The following is a 16,702-nucleotide window of genomic DNA, read 5'->3' as shown; positions in this document are numbered from 1 at the left end:
GGTAAATAAGCGAGAGAATGAACGAAGGGAGGAAGAAAGGGAAATTCAGTCGGTTTCTGCTCCAAAGAACTTAAAATTCAGAGGAAAAGAACCAGGCTCATAGAATGGTGGCACTGAGGGATTGAAGGGGACCCCAGGGGTTGGACCCACCTCCTCCTTTTATAAGAAAGGAAACACAGGCTCAGCGGCAGGAGGGGCTGCCGCGTGATGCCCGTGGCAGAGCCGGGAGGTCAGAGAATGGTGAAACCGCCCAGGGTGACAGCGACCCAGAACCCACTCAAGGCTGCCCTACTTTCCCTCTGCCACGGCCCTACGTGTCACTTGTCCTTGGGAAAAAATTGCCTTTTCATATGGTTGGGAGTGGATGGTGCAATTTTTCTTTGAGGGTTAATTGTTTTGTTGACAGCACAGATAATTAGGAATGAGAATCCTGGAGTGAGGGCGACAGCACCATCTGCTGTGAATATGTTTCAACCCCACCTTGTAGGAGGGCTTGGACGTACTCCTGTCCCTGGCCTCCCCACCCCCAGCCAACAGTGACGTGCTGAATGGTTTGCTTCGGAGCTACAGCCTCCAGGGGACCATGCAGCCAGCGGGATGGGCTGTCGCCCGGCTTCTAAAGGGTGCAGCTTGTTCTCCCTCCCACGTGGCATCCAGCGCACATAGTAGGGCTCACTAAGAGCTCACAGGCCCATCAAGGACGCACCAGGGTGCCTGGGACCCAGAGCGGCCGCCCCAGGCGTGCCTTCCTGTTCTTCCGGTGGCCTGCGGTTTTGAGGCTGGGTCCTCTGTTGACTGGAGGTGAGTGTGTGAGGCTGAACCGAGCGACATGGCTGCCACTGGGGTCGGGGTCATTTTCCTGTCCCACTCCGTGGATTTGCCACCTATTCTGGCTTTCCTGGCCTTCGGCCTGTGCTGCTTGTTCTGGAAGGAGCTCAGCTCTGCCTTCCATGGCAGGGTAGGAATTTCCTGGGTCGTGACTTCCTCTGTGTCGATAGAAGCAGAGCAGTGTTGGAATCAAGCAGGGAATCCCATTGTCAGGAGCAGCCCAGGTCTGTCTTCATAGGTGGAACTTCCTGGGTTTTTTTTTCTTCTTCATTTTTATTATTTAGGAACATACGACCTATAGAAAAGATCATTGCTGTGTATATATGCATTTTGAAGGTAATAATAATACGTGCTTTGTTCTTTGAAAGGAGCTTCTAACCCCCCAGTGCTGCCTGGCTCAGAAGTGCCTCAGAGGCCAGAGCCACAGGGAGCCAAGTCGCCCAGGAAGCTCAAGGCCAGCACAGCCCCTCAAAGCTGTGGCTATTTGTCACGTCCACTTTCCTCTGTGCCTGAGCTGCTCCTGACGGGGAGGAGCCTCCACATCCCGTCTTCTCTATTTATCACGCTATTCTGTCCGTGCTTTCTCCTTCTAAAGCCTCCCATCAGGGGAGAAACCAAAGGCGTGATCTCCTCCTCTTCTCCATCCCCCATAGCAGGCCAAGCCTGCCTCTGTTCCCCTCCGACTTCCCACGCCTCTTGACCTGCCACACCCCAAAGTGGACGCCAAATTACCCTAGGACCCGGGAGCTTGTTGGAAAGAATGATAAATGGGAGTCAGGAATTCCAGTCTTGATTCTTTCACTACCTTGTTGTGTGACCTTTAGCAAGATTCTTAACCTCTCTGTGCTTCTGTTTCCTCATGTTTAAAACACCCTTTCACATTGCTACTGTGCCACCAAATGGGTCCAATGGAGGCCAAAGCAGCTTGAAGGATATAGACCCTTCTATGTGTTGTAAGACATGGTCGTCATTAGGATTACAGAATCCATGGGACTTTATGTCCCTGCCTTTCCTTTGCTACCCCCACCCCTGTCCGTGGTACTTCCTCTGTCTACAGTGCTGGGTGCCCTTGCCGACACTCTCCACCTGCCACAGCCCTGTCTCAGCAGTGGGTCCCCGGAGGCCTAGAGGAGCCCACCTTTGGGATGGGGCTCAAGGTCACAACCGTTGGTACAGCAGGAGCCTCCCCTCCCCGACGGCTGCTGGAGGCCATGCTGCTCAGTGGTGCAGGGCTGTGGCCAGTGTGGACCCATCTCCAGAGACGAGCAGGTCTCCACACGGGGGCAGGGCTGCTTCCAGCTGGAGCCCCCCACCCCTATCCCAGTGTGAACCGCTGTCTTGGCTCTGAAATGCGGTCACTCTGTGGATCCAGTGTCTGTGGCCCTCACCCCGGGAAGTCTGCGTCTCCATGCTTGTCTCGCACTCCGAGCGAAGGGCTGTGAAAGCTCCAGGCGGGTGGCCTTCCTAGAGCTCCCCTCACCCTGACCACAGCACGCCAGAAGCCTTGTCCTGGGGCCTGGGCTATGGGAGTTGAGGACTGTCCCCGGGAGACATGATCTCAGTCTTTGAGGTCTCATCGGTGGAGGGAAAGCACCCAAGTCCTTCCTATTTCCTGGGCGATGAGGTTCTGTTGGTGGGTTGGAGTCAAAATATGAATGGTGGTTAGAATGAGTGACCGAAGGGGGGTCTTTCAGGAGGATGAAATAGGCAGCGGTAGGAAGACAGGAATGAAGAAGTGTGTACGTGTGCGTGAGCATGTGCGTGTGCCTGTGCCTGTGTGTGTGTGCCTGTGTATGTGCACGTGTATGCTTGTGTGTGTGTGTGAGCATGTGCGTGTGTGTGTGCATGCATGTGTGCGTGTGTGTGTGAACATGTGTGTGTGCCTGTGTGTGTGTGTGCATGCATGCGTGTGCCTGTGTGTGTGCCTGTGCCTGTGTGTGTGTGCGTGCATGTGCATGCGTGCGTGTGTGTGTGCGTGCATGCATGTGTGTGTGTGTGAGCATGTGCGTGTGTGTGCATACATGTGTGTGCGAACATGTGTGTGTGCCTGTGTGTGTGTGTGCGTGCATGCGTGTGTGTGTGCCTGTGTGTGTGCGTGCGTGTGCATGCTGAGGCCTGGGGATAGGGTGGGAAAACACTGACCGTGGAGACTCTGGCTAGGGTAGACTTCACATAGTCACCAGGAATTGCAAGACCTAATAATAAAGCGCAATAAAAGGATGGTTGGAAGATTCTAAATAGCACCGATAAAACTTGGACATGTGTCTTTGGCCCTCATAACAGAGACCCCTATTCTTCCTGCAGGTCCCCTCTAAAGTAGCTGGGAACTCGGAAGGTCTTACCACCCCTGAGGAGTGGGCCAGCTAGGAAAGCTATACAGGATGGCGTGGAGCCCACCCAGGGCCTGAGGAGGGCTCATCAGCCACAGTCTGCTGGACCTGGAGCCTCCAAGTCGGGGGGCTGCACCATTGAGGAGACCCAAGAAGAATCAATGCTTCGACCCCCTGCGACATGGGCACGTTGTAATGACAGGTAATCAACCTGAAGCTCATCTATTCTTTCTGCATGACGTGACAAGTAGGAGAACATATCAGCCTGTAGTAGACGTGAAATGTCAACCCTTTGGAAGATTAACTATGCAAACGAATCCAGTAAGGCCTGATGGATGCTTGCTGGTTATTAGTTTCTGCCCCATGCGCTTGTTGGAGCCAGGCTCTGGGAGATTTAGCATCAGGTGGGTTCACTTCCTGTGCCTTATGGGAAGGCCTGATGCTTTTATGGATGTAGCACCTCTTGTTTGAAGAACTCAGAGTAACAAATAAAGAAGTCATAGTTCCCCATCAGCTCCCTTGGGAAGCAGGGAGTTGATATCAGTGGGGAAACAGAGGCCAGGAGAGGAGAGCTCTTTCATGTCCTGGTGATACCTGAGGGATGGACCTGGAGACGCACTGCTGGGGATGTCTTCTGGGTTGGTTAAGATTTCTCCAATGACGGGGTGAAACAATGGGTCAGTATTTCTTTAAAAAAAATAAAATAAAAAAAAGGAAAAGGGGACTTTGGGCTTTCTCCATCCCTCCGAGGGTGCCAGGGCAAGTAGCAGATGATCCGGGGTGGCTGGAGTAGGCACGAGCAGAGGTCTGGAGAGCCCTGGAGGGGCTGGGGACATCAAACACGGCGAGAAGCATTGAGCAGATCCCCAGAGCCTAGGAGGCAGGGCCCCAGACTGGAAGGACCGGGGGGCCAGTCAGACTTGAGACCCAAAGATGAGCTCTGATCTGATGCCCATACGAAGGAGTGAGTGTTCCACTGGCCGTCTGGTCTTCACTGTGTGCGTTGCACCGGGTACCACTCCGGCAACTTCCATCTCCTGAGAACGGCAGGCTGGGGCAGGAGCAAAAATAGCTTGGGGCCTTGGGAAACTGACCAGGGCAGGGGGAGAGGGCCAATGGCCTGGGGCCGGAGGCCCAAGAGGGTGTGGCAAATTCCATTCCAGTGCAGGCGGGTGTCAGGGTCCACAGCACAGAGCCAAAGGGTGGGGAGGGGCAGAGTATTATGACTTCTGGGTGGCCTGGTTCTAAATCAGGCAGAAAGAATAAGATGAAGAGGGAATCCAGAAAGCTGAGCCCAGCTCTAGGAAATGGATCAGCCACAGGCACCAGGCAGGCCCAGGACGTAGCTCCTGTCTGTATGAGGCAATGGAAGGGGAATTGAGCACCAGGGACCTCAGCAAGGACAGTAGGACAGTGGTGATGCCTGGGAGGGCTTAGCTGGTTGCTGCCAACTTCAAAGGTGCCCGGGGGCGAGGTGTGTCCCTGGGCACCCCAGCCGTAGTGCACTGGCTCTGGGCTGTTCCCAGAGCCCACCTCTTTATGGGGCAGGTGGTCTGTGCATCTTTGACTTGATTGGGAACCTGGGCAGGGCTGACCCTGTGTGGCCTCCTGGTGGGAGGTGATTCGGGCAGCAGGAGGCATGACAGGTCCAGCCCTGCAGGTGGGTGGGTGAGCACTTCCATCACGAATGCGGCTTCAGGAAGGTAAAGGTAACATACTTCCTGATCAAGGCAAGAAAGAGCAAAGGATCGGTCTATCAGAAGATTCTCAACCTACTTGCCCAGTATTTACCAAGTACCTATTGTGCGCTGGACACTGTGCTAGCTGCCGGAAATGCAGCGACGCAGCTGGAGTGTCTGCTCCCAGGGGAGGGAGAGGAAAAAGCACAGGAGTGGAGACAGAGCCACAGGCCAGGTGAATCCTGAGCTGAACAAGAGGGTTCACTGTTATGTCCTCTTCTTATGACACCTCTGGAATGAATCCCTGGGGAAACTGGCTTGAATGATCAGAGATGGCGTCGGCTCGCGTCTTCTAGACGGTGATGTTTGTTCTCGGGAACCAACACTGGCCGCGGCCTCAGCGTCCGGGCTCAGGACACTGCCACTTGTGCCAGGTGTGGAGCTGGCCTCAGGCAGTTCCGGAAGCTCTCTGAGCCTCAGAAGCTTCATTAAAAGTGGAACTAATCATTTCCATCTTATTAGCTGGGTAACTATCAGAACTAAGTAAAATAATGAATAATTGCTCTGTGACATTTGATGGCAAGAAATAATCCTTTTTATTTTCCTAAATCCAGTGAAACCCAATTTGAGTTTCCCTACTGGCTAAGTGTGACAGACTTTTCCTAGCAGGCATTGCTACTGTTCTGTCTCTATCTCATAAGCTTCTCAGGTCACGACAGGTGGGGAGGGGGTGAGGCCTGGACCTTGGCCCAGTGTGGTGGCCGCTGCCTGGGGCCCCTCCTTCTCCAGACCTGTGTGGTCCTCTGGGGGAGCTTGTGCCCCTGTGCCTGTTCTGCCATAGGGAACACTGGGGTTCCTGCCTGCATCTCTAGGGTGCAGACACCACCGAGGCTGTGTGTTGCAGTGGAGTGAGGGTTGCCAGCCACTCCAGGACCCATTACCTAAGCCGTCCCAACTACCTCGGGGCCCGACCCAGCGTCCTGCAAAAGCTGCTGTCCTTCAAGCCCTCTCTCTCCTGTCTCAGCCTCAGCCTTTGAAACAAAGGCCCATCCTTACCTTACCCGCGTGCTTTCTTTCCCCCGCCGTAAAAATACAGGTAGCACCCCCTTAGAGCCAGGGAGTCCATCGTCACAGACTGTGGTTGCTCTCTCGGGGGTGGGGAGTACACTTTTTATTGTTCTGGGGATGAGAGCTGCTCTAGCCACTGGCCCCCAACAATAGCAGAAAACAGTAATTGCCGTGTGCGTTTGTTTATTCACATAGCATCTCGACACATGTAGCTGGCTCCACAAAATCAAGTTCGCCGGTGCCCAGCCCCACCTGAAGAAGGGGTTCCATAGTTCCTGCCTTCTGGCGTTTTTCTGAGACTGAAATCAGGCAGGGTATGTGCAAATCTTCTGTAAAGTTATAAAATGTGCTTGAGACTCTTAGATCCCTACCTGGGGTGGTTTTTGGTGTGGGAGCTGGGTCGCTTCCCGAGGTGCCCTTCCACTGGCATCACAGGGCAGGTTCAGCCACCAAGAACTGTCCTCTCACCAGCAGACTCGGCGACGTGCTCCGGCGGGGTGTTCCTCCCCTCAGGCCAGACCCCCCGTCCCCTTAATTTGTTTCTGTTCTCCTCCGGGAGAGGGGAAGGACCTCTCTGTCAGTGGCAGCAGGATGTTTTCCTGACATCTGAGTTTGGAATCTACCTGGGTTATCATGAAAGTTCATAACTCGTCCTCCTGGGCCTACATGGAGTGAGGTAGCCATCGAAGGAAGTTCCGTAGGTCTTCCTCTTCTACTTGGCTGTGGTTTGGTGAGGATTCTGCAATAGCGAGGGTGATTCTCTGTCCTCAGGGCCTGGCGTGGAGAGACAGACTAAGGAGGGCCAGGTCGATGACGTGAGCTGACCCGGGTGTCAGCTGTGTTGGAATGAGTACAAAGTCTACAGAAGGAATGGCAGTTCTGCAGGCCCGGGGACCGAAACGGTGTTTTTAAGGTTAGGCCAACATTTGATGGGGCGTGGCTGGCTCGGTGGTCCTGGGACGCTCACCGGGGTGGTCTGTGGGGTCCTGTGCTGCTGCTTCTCTAGCACAGGCTCCTCCCACTGGAGCCGCTGGCTCCGGCTTCGTGCTGAGTGCTCAAGGCTGTCCCGAATCCTAAAAGAGTCCTCCAAACCAGTGTCACTGTGACTTCACATCTATTTTACGAGTTAATCTGTGGCACATTCGGGGGACAGGGAGGAAGAGGTTTCACAAAATCAAGCACGTTTACGTAGAAATGGAATCCTGGCTCTTTCTAAGCTTGCTGTGTGACCTCGTGCGGATCTCTCTGCTTCCCCAGGGCTTCATGTTCTCATCTATTCAATGGGCATGAGCAAGTGCCAGAAGGATTTAATGAGTTGCCAGGTATACGTACAGGAATCTTGACCACCTAAGATTTGAGAGGGTTATTTGGCAACACCCTTTCCTCGCCAAGTCTAGCAGTGTGTAATTCTGTTCTTCAATATTAGTGTCTTTATTGCTTCCTGGAGAGCCATGTGGATATACCAGCTCCTGATATATCACCTTAAAGTTTCGCAGCAGGGAGAGGCAGAAAGCCACATTGCCCTTGACTGACAACCTCCTTTGAGTATTTAACAGTTTCAATTTTTCATGATTCCTCTGATAAAAATAGTGCCCGACTAAAAACAAATACATTTGTATTTTCCATCTCCTTAATTCGTTTCTAATTTGGGGGTTCTTATTAGCTTAAAATCATCTTGCTGAAATGGTCCTTGGATGATAAAAAAAAAAAATATGTGAAAACCACAATCAATTCTAGAGCGATCTTAGTATTTAATTATGCTGATTGGAGCACTAGAGACCCCTGGCAAAATGAACCTCTCAGAATAAGCTTGATTTGTGTAATTTGGTTTTTAAAACATTTGGATGCATATTTATCATGGTGAACTATGTGTTCTTGTTCTCCTTGAGATTGTGGCTCATCTCCTAAGAGGTGGGTGGAGGAATCCACGGGCAGAGCCTCTGGGACTCCAGCCCGTGGAGTCGCTATGGCCCTGGCCTGAAGGGAATGAAGGGACCCCAGCTTGTCGGGTCATTTAAAAATGTCTTTTCTTGAAAGAAAAAAAAAAAGGCAAGGTAAAAGGTCACGTAGAGACAGTCTAGGAAAGGACAGACTGATAGAATTGTAGAACTCAAGGGTAGGAGAGAGTCTTCCAGGAAATGATAGAAAATGGGAAAAATCCTGGGTTAGAGATGGAGCTAGAAACACGTTCTAGAATGTAATAGAATTGTGGAGACACTGGGGGCACTTCGTTGCTCAGAGATATGTGCCCCACCATCCAACCCTGGGGATCAGTATTAGCTTTGCTCCAAGTTGGACAGCCAGATGTAACGTGGTGGGAAGGACACCGCACCCCCCATGATGTTGACTTGCTGTAGAGCTGAACCTAAATCTGCTCAAGCCTGTAGATCTAACTATCACTTTATATGGGGACTAGAGGAACATGTGACACACATTGCAGGGGAGGCCATTCCCTTAGGACCAATGCCCTGACTTCTCCAACAGAATGTTGAGGGGAGGTAGAGAGGAGGTGGAAGGGCAATTGTTATGAGATTAATAGAGTCTTAAGAGGCATACCAACCAAATGCGCTCCGTGGGTCTGGTCTGAATCCTGATTCAAGCCTGTCTGCTGTAGGAGGACGTATTTGAGAGAATCAAGGAAGTTAGGTACAGGCTGGGTGTTAGATATTCAGGGATCATTGTTAATTTGTTAGGGTGCGTAATATTGTGGCAATGTTACATACTGAAGTATTTACAGATGACATGATATGATGTCTGGAATTTTCTTTAAAGTATTTCAGAAAGAAAAAGTGTGGAGGAGAAGCAAACCACAGAATGTTGACTGTCGTTGAAGCTAGTTTGGTGATTGTGATGGGTACTTGGGGATTTATTATACTCTTCTATTTTTGTATATTTTAAAAGTTCAATAATAAAGAGTAAAAATAAATAAGAAGAAATGTTCTAACTAGCTGGCTGAGCCCTGAAATTTCATCATTAGAGCTTTATTCATCTAGCTGAAGCCTTGCTTACTCAATAATATACAGCTTCTCCTGGGAGCCTGGTTTATCCTTCAGGAAAGTCACAGTGGGGCAGTAGAAATCCCTCCAGTATAGGATGCTGGTATCTCATGCACAAGGGTTCCAGGTAAGGACAGTTTGGAGAAGAAACCCTGGAGAGGTTTCTTCCAAGCCTTGGTTATGCTAATCCACACCGTGCATCTTGAATGGAGCTGTAGCAATACAAGTCCCCCAAATCATTTGCCAGGTGTTTTGAAGGAGATATTATAGAACCCTCCAGCCCCTCCCAGGAGAATCGGAGTAAGGGCAGAAGCCTGGGCTCCAGAGCCGTTTCTGCTTACTAACTGGTCATTAGGTACTCACGCAACCTTTCTCAGTTTTGTTACCTAGCAGATGAGCTTAATATCACTTGCCACCTACCTTATAAGAACATGAAAGCACTTTGTACAGTATAAAGCCCAAGACCCCAGGTTAAGTGGTCTGATTATTACTTGCTGCCATTTTCTGAAACTCTGTCCACCAATGTTTTCTTGGAAGCTCATGGCTCTGTGTATAGGTCAAAGTATGGCCTATTGTGGGTGTTACACCCTCAAAAGACAGCGAGGTGGTAAAAACAAGTTCTCGGCCCTCTGGGAGCTCACAGTGGAATTGGGGAGGCAAAAAGAAGAAAAGGGATGGGGACTAGCAAGGCCATTAGCCCGAGGGCTAACTGAGAGGTTTAGGTTCAGAGGACAGGAGGGTCGCTCTTAGCTGGGGTGGTCCTCCAAGGCCACCTGGAGGAGGTGGCACTTGCCCTGGGCCTTGAAGCCTGGGGAGGATTTGGACAGGCCATCCCTTTGTTGGTTATGGATCACTCAGTTGGAACACTTCCCCGTCTCCCTCCTCCACACGCCCACGTTCTGCAGCTGAGCACATAAACCTTGTTTGGATTACAGTCTTATCTGACTTGGGGGCCACGTCCTCCCTGTCCGGAACTGGGGTCCATGCTCCCCCTGGCCCGGCCCTCCCAGCCTCTCCCCATCTGTCTCCACGCCTTGTTTCCGTCTTCCGTCCAGAGCTGAGAGAGGCTGGGATTACTTACCCCGGCCATGCTCACTCACTCCTGCCCTCTCTTTTAAGGTTTTTTAAAGAAAGTATAAGCCACAGAAACAAAGCAATAAATTCTGACTTAGAGACACCCACGCCTTCATGGAGAAATGTTTATCATCATCATCATCCCGTCATTCTTTAGGGTGGTGAGAGAAGACAACCTGAGTGGAAATCTCGGAAAAGGTGGGCAGCAGTGGCTTAAGTCCAGGCCAAGGGATTTGAGGTGTTCCTGGGAGGTGCCTTGGTTTCCTGGGTGCAGAGAGCTGGTTTGGGCTCTGACCCCGCCCCCCCACCACACAGGGTGTGTTTGTTATTCGCGATAGCAGTCCAGGACACTTGTTGTCTAAGAGCCCACAGTGCCCTTTAACTTGCACAGCGGGAAGGAAAGAAAAGGCCCTAGGCTTCAGATCCACCAGGGGGCCCAGCTCTGTGCCACGCGATGGTTCAGAGAGCAGCGGGACACATGCCTCATCCTCAAGAGTCCTGCCTGGGCCGAGCTCCGCCCACTCTGGTATGTTTTAAAGCTCAGCTGCCTATTGTTAGTGTTGATATTGTGGGAAAGGACCTACCCAGCGCCTGGCACACAGCTGGCCTCCCTGTGGACTTTCACGGCAACCACTGACCTCAGCTGTGGAGCAGGTGACTTCCACTCTCTGAGTCTCAGCGTCCTCAAATGTAAGATGGGGTAACCACACGTCCCTCCCGGGATGGTTGGGGGCATGAAATAAAGTGATGTAGAGAGAGACCTTGGCCCCCATGGGCCCTCCACAACTTTCCGTTTTTGTTTCTCCCCCTTCTGCCACTGAGAAATAGTAAGACATGGGACAAGTTGTGCCAAGCCTTTGTTTCCTTACCTGTTAAATGGGTATAATTAAATTACTTGTCCTATTGACATCATTTAACTATGAAGAGAGAGTTTAATGGGCAATGTATGTAAAAACACTTCAAGGAGTATAAAGACTTAGTCAAACACAAAAAAATGCGTCCCTACGCATTCATACGTATAAACCCATATGTACGAACCGTGCTCAGAAGACAAAATCTGAGTGGTGAAATGTGTCCACGTCATGGAGCACATGGCCTGCGAGGGAGAGACGTAGCACCTGACTCTAGACTGGTTTGTCTTGCGCTTTTCTTTTTTGGGCTGTTTCGCTTTCCCAGAGGCTGTTCGTCCACTTTTCTGGGCCCTGTAACCCCTGGCAGAGCGGGGCTGTGGGAGAAGCACACAGGCCGGGCTGGGCAGATCTGGCGTCCAGCTCTGCCTCTGACACTGCCCTGTGTGACCCTGGGCGAGGCATGCAGCTGCTCCCTCAGACACAAAAATGAAGGTTAAATGTACACCTGAAATTAATGTAATATTGTATGTTAACTGTAATGGAAAAAATTTTTTTTAATTTAATAAATGACGGTTAAAGACTTCATTAAAAAAAAAAAGAAATGAAGGTTAAAGCCACAGGATATCAAGAGGATCCAAAGGAAGATGAGTTAAAGCTTTTCTAAGTTGTAAAGTGTGACCAACTGGAAGAGGCCACCATTCTTAGAAATGTTAGCTAGGCCTTCCGAATCCCGTGGAACAAAAGATTTAATAACACTCGTTCATTGATTAATATACATTCTGCCATTTCAGCTGCCTTTTTGGGAGGCTATGGTGATTATTTTTATATCAGAGAGACTCTCCTTGAAGGGAAGTGAAGCCTCCCTTCACCCGCCCTCTGTTGCTTTTCTGAGTCGGAGGATGTATCTTCTCCCGGCCCTGGTGGTACAGTCAGGTGGCCACTGGGGCTGAGACCAGCCGTCCATTTACCCACTTAGTCTAATTTGCTTTGTAACTTAGTACTCACTGTGGGCTTTGATTTACAGTTAATGGCTCATCTTTAAATGATCATTTGTCTGGAATTTTCCATCAGTCAATGGCGGTAATATTGACCTGGCAGCCAAGTCCTGGAGTGCCAAGTCTATTATTATTATTATTATTATTACTATTTGGCCAACATTTCCCCTACAAGCCACATAAAGAACCCTCTGCAAATATACGCTCATTGTCAGGCCACATGACATAGTGGAAAGAGCCCGGGGCGGAGCTCGGAGATAGGAGCTGTCAGCCCAACTTTGCCATTCGCTCACCGTGATGCCAAGCAGGTGGGGCACTTGACCTCGCTAAGCCTCAGTTTCCCATCTGTTGGATGGCACAGGGTTGGGAGGGGAGCGCTTGCCCTGAATCTCTGACTTGGCCACCAGCCCAACCTGGCAGTGACTGAGAGAGATCTGTGTTCAGATTAGAAAAATAATAACTGTTTTGTATGAGAAAAAATTAAAACTATATAGAACTATTTAACTGACAACGTGAAGGAAATTGTGATTTACTCCCTCCCCGCTCAGCGCTCATCACCTTCAGCAATTCAGGGAATTGTTACTTCCATATCGTGGTCTAGATCTCTACGGTTGCCATGGGTCTGGAAAAACACCCCCATCGCACCAAAATGGGATCAAGCTGTGTATTAAGTTCTGCAGCTTATGTTTTTTTACTTAATATCTCTTTTCGTTTTTCTGTGAGCTACTTATCCACCATGTATTCTTTATTAAGACATGGCTTATCCAAAAGGAACGATGTGGGCATGTTCAAACCAGGTTGCTTCTACTTCTTCATTGTAGTTCATCTTTCCATCATCCTCTTAGTCCTCTTCACACAATCGGGGCGTAACATATTATCTTCTGGGTCTGGGGATGGGAACGTGCAGGCCGGTAACAGGAAGCGAGAGACCGTCTTCTTAGGAGGGGCGGGCACCCACGCCTGACCTGCACAGAACTGCAGGCGAACCCAACCCTGTCTGTCTGCCAAGAGAGGTCTGCCCTGGACCACACAAGAGAGGTCTGCCTGACACCACAGGTTTGCCACAGAAAGTTCTCAGCAGGAGAAGGAATGGGACATGTATTTACAGACTTAGGATGAACGGCTCTTGCAGCAAGTCTCGCCCATGCTGCCGCCATAGCTTCCTGAGCTGAAGTTATCACTTCAACGCTGTCGGTCACTTGCTCTCTCTCACTCCTCTTACAACTTTTCTGACTCCTTGCGTTCTCAGTCACCATCTTGCCTTTCTTTGAACTTGACTGCAGTGTGGCCTCCTGTAGCGTTTCAGGAATGTTTTGTTTTTCTTCAAAGTATGTTCCTTGAGCCTCAGATAAACATCTATTTTCTTGCCATCGGTACTCAAATTAAAGTGTTGGCACCAGTTCCGCAACGTGTCCCAACGCACTTTATTCATTGAAGGCAAAATGGTTTTGGACAAGCTTTGAACTGTTCACTCGTTTGCGGAAGATAAACCTTCATCTGGCGTTAGGGATCTTCAGGTTGGCTTCTGAGATTGAAGCAAGGCTTGGTTCCATTTGACGTTCTTCATTAGGTTCCTCACTCACAGTGTGAGAATCACACTTTCTTCATCTAATTCAACCTCAAAGAAATAAACCCTTTACTCTGCTGTCAAAATTTGAATTTGCCATCCCCAGGAACACTCAGAGGACAGCAAAGCCAGCACAGTTAAGGATCCCTGCACTTTACTCCTTTTCACCTGACTCAATGTGTCTTTTAAAAAACAGCTCATACACCTCGCTCTAATTTTTTATAATATGGCTATCATTTATTAATAAGATAGAATTAATTTCACCTCCTCGATGGACATCTGGGTGCTGGCTGCCCCCTCCTACTCCAGAACGGGTCAGAGAGGAGTCCGGGAGGGAAGGAGCACGTTTGTACAGCTGAAGCTGCCATTCTTCGCTGAGGGTGCTGAGCTCTCGCCTCTCCAGATTCTTCTGCCACAAGTACAGTGGCTGAGCAATGCCAGGGCACACGGCACTGCCCTCCAGAACTGAGGACACCAGGGCCACGCTGGGAACAGAGCGAGGAAGGCCGGGGTGGGGTGCCTGGAACTGTGTGTCAGAGTGTGCGGGGCAGGCAGGAGCCTGGAATATGAACACTGGACTTAGAGCAGTTTGGTTGCTCGTGGAACCACAGACTGTCAAGAGCTGGGGTAACAGTGATTCAGGGCTGGGTCAGGGAGAAGCTGTGGGCACAGCCCTCGAGGGCCGGGCAGGCCTTGTGTGGCGCTGTCCTGGTGCGGGCCCCGGGTCTCCAGCCTTCTCAGTTCCCTCCAGTGACAAGGCAGGGAGAGCAGGCCACGGTGGCCAGCCTGAGCGGTCTGCCCATCCACACTCCACTCCCAGCCTCCTGGCTACAGGCTGGTGACACACCCTCCGCTCTGGGCCCAGGCATGGCACTAGAGCACCCATTTTTCAGAGCCGCAGAAGGGAGAAATTTTTGGCCCTTGCCCCTGGAATTATTTCCCATTTCCTCTTGTGTTTAATTGAATTACAATTTTTAATTAGGTAAAGCATTTGTATCGTTTAAAAATCAAATGACATGCAAAGGGGTACGTCGAAATTTCTCGCTCTCACCTCTGTTCCCTTCTATCCCAACCCTGCCCCTGGTTGCCCCCTATAGGCAACCATTTGTATTACTTTCTGGTTTATTCTCCCAGTGTGTTTTATGCTAAAATACAGAAATTTGAATATATATTCTTAGTTTACCACTTTACTATACACAAGATAGCCCACTGTTTATTTTGCACCTTGTTTTTTTTCCTTAAATTTATGTCCTTGAAATCTCTCCATATTAGTACATAGAGCACTCCCTCAGTTTTTTCAATGGTTGTGTAGTATTCCACGGTGTGTATGGTCAGAGTTGTTTTTCAAACCAGCCTCTTATAGAGAGACACTTAGCTCATTTCCAGTTTTCTTGCTATTAAAAACCACTCTGCAATCTCATGACAGCCTGAGCTATTTTGTTGTACATGTGTATGTTTTATATTATAAACCACCCCCCATCTTTTCTAGAAGTACGCAGGGTATACATTATCTGTAAATACCAGGGGTGCCAAAAAAATGTATACAAGTGGACACGTTGGTCAACGTTGCTCAAGCAGTAGTTCTCCGTAATCAGAAGTGTCTGGACGCTGATGGTAAGCACTTTGAGCACCTCTTGTAATTGCAGATGTCAAACCTGACTTGTATTCATCTTTTGTTATCGGTATATATTATTACAATTTTATTACAGTTTTTTTCCTTTCTTAAAATGTGTATACATTTTTTTCGCACCCTCTGTAGATAAGTGACCAAGACTTACTCACAGATTCCTGCACCCTGTTCTCCAAGCGACTCTGCCCGCCCCGTCCCCAGCATCCTATAGTCACCGAAACACCTGACAGGATGCAGTGTCCTTCACCTGCCAACCTGTGCTGTTAGCAATAATCTTCACTCCCATTGCCTCCTATGGTTTCAGTGGAGACTTAAGTACCCCAGGCCCTAGAGATGTGGAGTGTCTAGAAAGGTTTTCCGGGGTCGTGCATGCAGGGGTAGAAGCAGTGTGTGGCCTGGACTAGTAAGAGGGCATGGATTCCAGCCCCAGATTTGTCACTGATGAACTGGTGACGGTGTATAGGTCCCTCCCCTCATGGGTCACACAGGTGGGCTGAGTGGCCTGGGGCCCTTTCCCTTCCTGACATCCTGTGGTTCTAGAGGCAACCACTTGGTGTCAAGTGTCACTTTCTCGGGGAGGGGCCTTGTGCTGGTGTTTCCCCATCTCCCCGGGTGGCAGGAGTGCTTTCGTAACACCAAGGCCAAGCTCTGAGGAAGCCGGCTTGTACGCGGTAATAAAATCATGCCCACGTGTAGACTCCCATTACTCATAAGTACTTCCATTTGGCTACAGATTCGTGAAGTCCTTTCATTGCTAGTGCATGAAAAAGGGATATTTCACACATGTTTCACATTAGCACTGTGATTTAGCTTCTGAGTGAATAAGAATCAATGCAACAGCCAACTGCCACCCGAGAGCGCATTTATATTGTATTACAGGCTGCAGCAGCCCCCCCTTTGACTGCGATCTTGCCGGAGCTCGTAAGGTACTAGTAATAATAACTTACATTTTCATTACATGCGCTCGTTCCCCAGGGCTGGGCCGCCTGCACATGTGCCTTCTCTGTGGTTTATCTGCTCCTGTCCAGGGTGTGTCCTAAGTCAGTGGGGGCTCACAGTGAGCCTCGCCCGAGGAGCAAGTCCCAGCGTCATTTATCAATGAATCATTTTGATCAGTCAGTCATTCAATCCACTGTTGTCTGTACAGCACCTCTCCAACACAAAGTATCCACGTGGAACTCCTGAGCTCCGCCCCACACCTGGGCCCCGCCTCCGGTGAATCGCACCAGCCCCACCTGTTCCCCTACACTGTGCATGTGAAATGCCTCTGGAGTCTGCCACTTCTCTCTGTCCCCTCTGTTTGTCACCCTGCAACCTCGATCACCCTCCCCTAGACTGGCCAGCAGCCCATCAGGTCTCCCCACATTTTCCCTTGCCCCCCTCACCTAGTCTTCACACAGCTCACTCTAGTTGTTCTGGGTGACACACTCGCCTGATCGTGTCACTCCGTATTTCAACCCTGGAATGGCCTCTGGTGGCTTCTAGGATAAAGGTGGGAATTCTTACCAAGACCTGCAGGTTCTGCCCACCGCCGCAGGTTCCTCCTGCACCCTCTGCCTGTTGGGTTTTAGAACCAGCCGAGCTCGTTGTCCCTGCCCCCCGGCCATGTGCACCTGCCCTTCCTTGGCACCAGCTTTTTTCACCTTCAGGGGGTTAACTCCTGTGTAGCCATCGGAGTGCACTA

General features: G+C 50.3%; 1 protein-coding gene and 1 pseudogene across 3 annotated transcripts in view; one reads left to right on the top strand and one right to left on the bottom strand.

The window, feature by feature from the left end:
* ZBTB7C (zinc finger and BTB domain containing 7C) overlaps positions 1-16,702 on the top strand; it is a 328,531-nt gene that overhangs the window by 68,828 nt on the left and 243,001 nt on the right. For 2 of the 3 annotated variants that reach the window (XM_033087863.1, XM_033087864.1), the window contains exon 2: positions 3,133-3,360. The exons of the other annotated variant lie outside the window; for it this stretch is intronic. The gene's annotated coding sequence lies outside the window, so the exon portion shown is untranslated. The remainder of the gene's footprint in view (positions 1-3,132; positions 3,361-16,702) is intronic. 3 annotated transcript variants of the gene reach the window in all.
* The window catches only part of LOC117011682 (developmental pluripotency-associated protein 2-like), a 91,772-nt pseudogene continuing 87,713 nt past the window's right edge, over positions 12,644-16,702 (bottom strand).

This window comes from Rhinolophus ferrumequinum, chromosome 19 (assembly GCF_004115265.2).
Source record: "Rhinolophus ferrumequinum isolate MPI-CBG mRhiFer1 chromosome 19, mRhiFer1_v1.p, whole genome shotgun sequence".
In the NCBI taxonomy this organism is placed as follows: Eukaryota; Metazoa; Chordata; class Mammalia; order Chiroptera; family Rhinolophidae; genus Rhinolophus; species Rhinolophus ferrumequinum.
The sequence above is the reverse complement of the archived record's forward strand: the minus strand, read 5'-3'. Positions and strand labels throughout refer to the sequence as shown.